The following is a 6,485-nucleotide window of genomic DNA, read 5'->3' as shown; positions in this document are numbered from 1 at the left end:
GATTGTTTACTTTTTTGCAATTCTCTAAAGAATACAAATGTTTGATTCACAGGAACATGTTGAACTTAATGGATCAAGCATTGAGTGTTTAATAGGCTACAGTCAGTTCAGGTTGTTTGAGGTGAAAACCACTCACCCATTTTCGAATTAATTTGCTTCCCATTTTCACTTCCTATCCTGTCAATCTTCTTTCGTTTTCTTTTAGATGTGAGTGCAGTGGGTGGCAATCAGGTGCAATTGCGCCATCACATAGCTCCGCATGTTCCATGAGTCACATGCCTATTTGCTGCACATCAGGAACATAATGATATTGGGCATCAGCTCATAATCTTATGTCAGTTGCATAAGATGTCACATTATGGAGTCTACAGAAGTCATCGCCACTTCTAGAGACTTCAGCAGCGGTACAACAGCAGCACTGAAGGCTGTGATGACTCTGAATAACACATCATTTAATCATTAATCATTAATTTAATCTTTTGTCATTAAGATGCATATTCAAAACAAATACAAATACCCTGGATAGGGGGCTGTACTTAGCATGCAAAGGAATTGAGACAAATTCACTGAGATAAAGTTTGGTCCTTGCATTGGAAAGCAGGTGCTTTTGCAAGTGGCCAAGTGCATTAGGTAACAATAAAGATTGACTTTTTCAAAGGTTAGAAATGCAAGACTGCTGTTCTTCAGTAAGGCTAGCAAAGTCACACTTTTCTTTTCCTTTCAGCCATTGTAAGATTGTGGATTACTTCTACTGGGTCATGCATGAAAGCTTCAGGTGTTGCTAAAACCGTTGCATTCTCTCCCTCATTAGTGGCATCGAAACTCAACAAAAGGACAGAGGATTCCAAAAAGCTCATCGTTTTCCATCAAGAATGCAAAAGAAAGATTGAATGTCTCTGTGGAAGAAAATCTTCGTAGATTATGGCTGGCTCTGAAGAGCAAGCTAGGCCTGATGGTAGTTAACAACTAGGACATGCTGTGTTTGTGATTATTACAAACAACTAGGACACTTCATGCACTGCATGAATTAAACTGAAAGACAAACCCTCGTTTTGAGTTCGTTGGTCTAAGGCAGTATTCTTCAACCTGGGGGTTGGGACTCCAATGGGGTCCCTAAGCCTCATTTTGGGGTTGTAGAAACCTTTCAATGCTTGTGCATGAAAGAGCTCACATCCAATCACATCACAGTACTGCCTTATCAAAACAGTTCTTGTTATGATCCTGCACAGCCTCTTCTTGCTGTCTTGCCCTGCAGCTCCTAAGTCTGGCCCTTCTCAGGTTGTTACCTCACAGGATTGTTGTGAAGTAGAGGAAAATGGGATAGATGGTGATGGGGGGTGGAAGGTGCGTGGATCAGTTTCTAGGGGGCAGAATCAGTGGTGGGTCCCTAGTTTCATACCTTATGAATGGAAGAAAGGAAGGGTCTTGGCATGAAAAGGTTGAATACTACTGATCTAGGGTTTCTGCCTATTTATTTCATAATGAATATTTTCTAGGTAAACATTGGAGTGTCTCAGTACATTTTCTAGTACTAGTAGTTAACAACAAAAGGTAGTTAACAACTAGGACAACTAGGACATGCTGTACGGTGCTGGACTTATTCTCTGGAGATTGGAGCAACTTTGGGCACAATCCTAACCTGCTTTTGAACAGGCAAGCCAGGAGGCTTGCTCTGAATCCAGCACAGGATTGTGGCCAGAAGCGGCTCAGCCAGAGGTAAGGGCAAATTTTTCCGCTTACCTTTGGGTAAGGGCTGCTGGTCACAATGGGTCTCCTTGGACGTGCGCCACCTCTGGAGGTGGCACAAGTCCGAGGAGAAGTCGCTCTGTTCTCCCTGGGAACGGGGGTTGGGATCTGGGATAACTGCCGGATCCCAGCCCCACCTCCTGCTTCCCACCCACCTGTCCCCAGGGCCGCCCATTGGCTTTCCTCCCCCCACCCAGGAATGCCTCCCTCCCGCCTCCCCCACGCCTACCTTTTCCGCTTGTGTTGGTGCAGGCGGGCTGACACAAGCAGCTGAGGGGAAGCCGGCATGGAGGCTTATGTCAGCTTCCGCAAGCCAGCACTTCTCGGAACGCTGGCCTGGCTTCCCCTCGAGGAGGCGCAAACGTGGTTTACAGCATGTTTGCAACTCTCCTAGGCCGGCCCAAGCGACTTGGGCCAGCCTAACTGCAAGTTAGGATTGTGCCCTTTAGTGGTATCTGCAATTTTGTTCTATTTTTATTCAGTGAATTGGCAAAGATTTTCATTAGGCTCTCTAAAACAAGATTATTGGTAATTCATACCTATATATATATATATATATATACATATATATGAACTTTCCTGGTTCAGCAGCTGAATAGGGGAGAACCTTCATAGTTTTTAATCACTCCACAAGCAGAGGAGGTTGAAGTTCTTCTTAAAATCAAACCCATAGTAGCATTTGCAGGACAAAGAGATAAGGCAACACACTGAATTACTCATGAACATGGACTAGGCAGGCAAGCAGTCACCATGTAGCTAGTTTGTTAAAGTTCAGAAGAATGGAACTAAGCAAAATGGGGAGGGGAGAGAAAAAATTTGAATAGCTGGAAAGTGCCCATCTTGGCTAGATGGACGTAGAGTAGAGCTTGATTAAATTTTGTTTTTAATTTCAAACTTATAGGTGCATGGCTTATGGGCTCTCTAACCTAATAAACTTTGATTAAATGGATAGAGTAACCAGTATCACCCAGCAGATGGTGTTGGAATTCTAGTCAAGAATAAAGCCCACCTACCCCTGTGTCATATTGCTCACCAATGAAGTTTGCAAGCTGACTTGGAGTGACAAACAGAAAAATAAAAATAAAAATTTCCTAAATGCATCTAGCTAGGAAATGCAGTCCATGTCATTAGCTACTTATATTGTCAAATGAATGTTCAGTTCTGCTTATTTTTTTTTTTTTTTTTTTTTTTTTGGCAAAAAGGCACACCAAAGATTCTCTGTGCTTAAGCTTAAAAACAAATAAACAAACAAAAGCCCCTAGGTTTGATGATGATGATGTCATCAAGGTACCTGATTGGAGCCCACTTTCCTTATTCATCCCACCACTTCAACTTTGCCAGACAAGTTTGCTGCCCAATGGGCAAAGCAGGCTTACTGCTTGGCAGAATAGCTACCCCAGACAGGAAAAAAGAATCCCAGTCTATATCCAGTACATGTCTGGGAATCATGAAGTTTCAAACAGAAATGCTGCAGGAGAATTTTCCAACAGCTCTAAGACTGCTGAAACTGCATAGGAGTTCCTAGGGAGTGTCCCAAAAAATAGGGGGTGTAGTATTTATCTCAATCTTGTATTAACAAAAAGATCCACCATGTGCCCATTTCAAATTACAGAGGCCAGCACACATTTTGCTTCCTTAAACGTTACACCAATTCCTGGGTATATTTGGGGTGCCGATTCCAAAAATGGCATCTGTTTTGCCCTATCATATCTAGTTTTGGAGACACAGCATAGCCTCTTTAGTGAATGGTTCAAGCAGCTTCCTCATGAGGAAGCCTACTCCATGGCTTCCTCATGAGGAAGCTGCTTGAACCATTCAGTAATGAGGCTATACTAGATCTCCAAAACTAGACGTGATAGGGTAAAATGGGCAGGAGGTCTGGTCTAGAGGGTAGAGCCTCCGTCTGCCTGAAGATAACATCTACCAGGTCGCCAGTTCAAGGCCACTGGCACCGTGCAACCTTGAAGCAGCTGACAAGCTGAAGCCGAGCTATTCCATCTGCTCTGAGCGTGGGAGGATGGAGGCCAGAATGTGAAGCCAGATAGGAATGAAACATCTGAATGTAGTGGTTCTTGAAAGAAAGAACGTTCTTTCAATTGTAAAAATCCCTATTTAATAAGGGATTTAAATAAGCCTGCCTATGTAAACCGCCTTGAATAAAGTCTTGAATAAAGACCAAGAAAGGCGGTATATAAATACCTGTTGTTGTTGTTGTTGTTGTTGTTGTTGTTGTTGTTATGCCATTTTTTGAATCGGCACCCCAAATTCATATCAAACCACCATAAAGTTTGGGAAAAACTTTTCTGACCCTCAATTTTGTAGGCCTGAGTGATCAATGATTTCATCACAGTTTATTCACACATATGAACCATTTTCCCATCTGTACTAAACTGAAATTAATATCATCTCATAATTGAAAACAAGGGCCATGTATGTAATACTGCATTTGCATGACTCCCAAACTAAATCATTTTGATTAATATTGTTGTATTGAAGACATAATCTGTTAACAAAGATTTGCCATGTATTATTATCATCATTTTATTTTTAAAAAAGTAGCTATTATCTTTCAAACAAGAAGGATTGAACATTCCGCAGTCATTTCATTTGACCCACAAACTTATATGACGTCTTTAAGTAGGGTGAAATTATCAGCGTGAATTATGGGGCTCTGCCTATTCATGTTAGTCACAGCATCAGAAATATTATTGAATACTGCAGGGAAAGGGTTTTACAGCCTCCTTTTCAATACCCTTGAAAATCATTGTTAGTTAATTTTTCATTCTTTGTAGTTTTATTCATGACTTCTTGTAGTGTTCATCTGAAAGAGGCAAGTGATTATTCAAAAGTGGATTGTGAGTTGACATTAATCACTGTCCATCATTGGCAAGAAGAGCTGTTTAACAACCTTAAAAGTGCGTTCAGGTGGGCCCATTCTTTTCTTTACTGATAATCCTAGTATAGGTTGAGCACCCTTTATCCGGAATTCCAAAATATGGAATATTACGAAATATGGAATTTTTTTGAGCACCAACGTGACTCTTTAAAAAAAATTTTTCCTAAAGAAACCTTCTTCCATGCACAAAATGATTAAAAATATTGTGTAAAATTACCTTCAGGCTATGCGTATAAATTGTATGTGAAACATAAAGGAATTCTGGGTTTAGACTCAGGTCCAATCCCCAAAGTCTCTCATTATGTATATGCAAGTTTTCTGAAAATCTGAAAAAGATCTGATGTCCAAAACACTTCTGGCCCCAGGCATTTTGGATAAGGGATGCCCAACCTGTAGTAAATCTGCAACTGATGAATGACATGCATTTAAGAAAGAAAAATACTTTGATTCCATAGATTTACACAGATACAGAATGATGAGCTACATGTAGAAGCGTCCAATACACAGTATGTAAAGCAAATCAATCTTGTTATTGTTCCCTTTTGTTAACAATCCAGAAAGTATCACAAATGCATGCATGGTTATGTTGATAGAGCTAGTTCTGCGAAGTGTACAATGCCTTTATGATACTCAGTGGCAGCAATAGGGGGTATGCGTTGTGTGGACTGCACCAGGTGACATCATAGAAGGGTGACACCAAAATGACTGTTTATAGCAGGGTTGGCCAAACCGTGGTTCATGAGCCACTTATCAAGTGTGGCTTGTGGAAATATGATGAATGGGGCCAGTTAGGAGCCAGCTACCATTGTTCCTGCCCTGCACATGCCTGATCTCGTCTGATCTCGGAAGCTAAGCAGGGTCAGGCCTGGTTAGTACTTGGATGGGAGACCACCTGGGAATACTGGGTGCTGTAGGCTTCTACCATGATCTCGGAAGCTAAGCAGGGTCAGGCCTGGTTAGTATTTGGATGGGAGACCGCCTGGGAATACCAGGTGCTGTAGGCTTATACCATAGTCTTTCGAGACTGAAGGTTGCCAACCTATGCAGGAGAAGACAGAGAAGGTGAGAAGGGAGGAACAGTGAGGCAGCCATGTGAGGCCAGCGTACCAGATGGGAGCATGATGTGAGCTAACTGAGTAGAGAGAGAAAGACTGGGTGGTGGAAGCTGCTTACTAATGCTATGGTGGCTGTAGATAGCAAAGTGGTGTTTAAGGAATGCTCTCTCCTGGGACCTATCTGCCCACTCCCATCCCTGCCGCCTCCCTCCTTGCCCCATTACACTCCCTCCCCACTCAGTAGCGGATATCGCTGGCACAAGTCTGAGTTGACCATTGGGAAAAGATTCACTCAGGAAGGGAGCTGAGACTAAAAATAGTCACGAAAGTCAGCCAGACAGTGAAGCACATACAGTAAGGACTGCATATGCTGGCCATAATCCAGAGTTGCTCGAGCATAACAGAGAGCTATACTGTAACTAGCACACCTTGATCCTGATTACTTAAACATGCATCCTTCCTATTAAAGAGCTATTTTGCAGCAGATTTCAAGATAAATAAATAAATAAGTGTTCCCCTCTACAGCACACATCTCGTCCTTCGCTTCTGATATCAAGCTGAGACGACTACACAGTTTTACTCCTGGCCTACAACCAAACCCAGGCCCCTAGAGTTCTCCTCAGCCTCCATAATAACATACTATTTAGTGAAGTCAGCACAAGGTAATTTCCTCTTAAATGAGTCTTACAAAAAGTCTGTTGGAGTGGAGATCCCTCCAACAGAGCTCTTTAAACCTGAAGCGCTAATTGCTTAGTAATGAAAAATTCAATCACGGGGCTATTAAAACC

The 6,485-nt window shown here is 42.1% G+C and overlaps 1 pseudogene; it reads left to right on the top strand.

Moving 5' to 3' along the window:
* The first annotated feature begins 5,440 nt into the window (after nt 1–5,440).
* On the top strand, nt 5,441–5,559 carry LOC136657816 (5S ribosomal RNA; annotated as a pseudogene).
* The last annotated feature ends 926 nt before the right edge of the window (nt 5,560–6,485 follow it).

Source organism: Tiliqua scincoides, chromosome 7 (genome assembly GCF_035046505.1).
Source record: "Tiliqua scincoides isolate rTilSci1 chromosome 7, rTilSci1.hap2, whole genome shotgun sequence".
NCBI lineage: Eukaryota > Metazoa > Chordata > Lepidosauria > Squamata > Scincidae > Tiliqua > Tiliqua scincoides.
The sequence above is the reverse complement of the archived record's forward strand: the minus strand, read 5'-3'. Positions and strand labels throughout refer to the sequence as shown.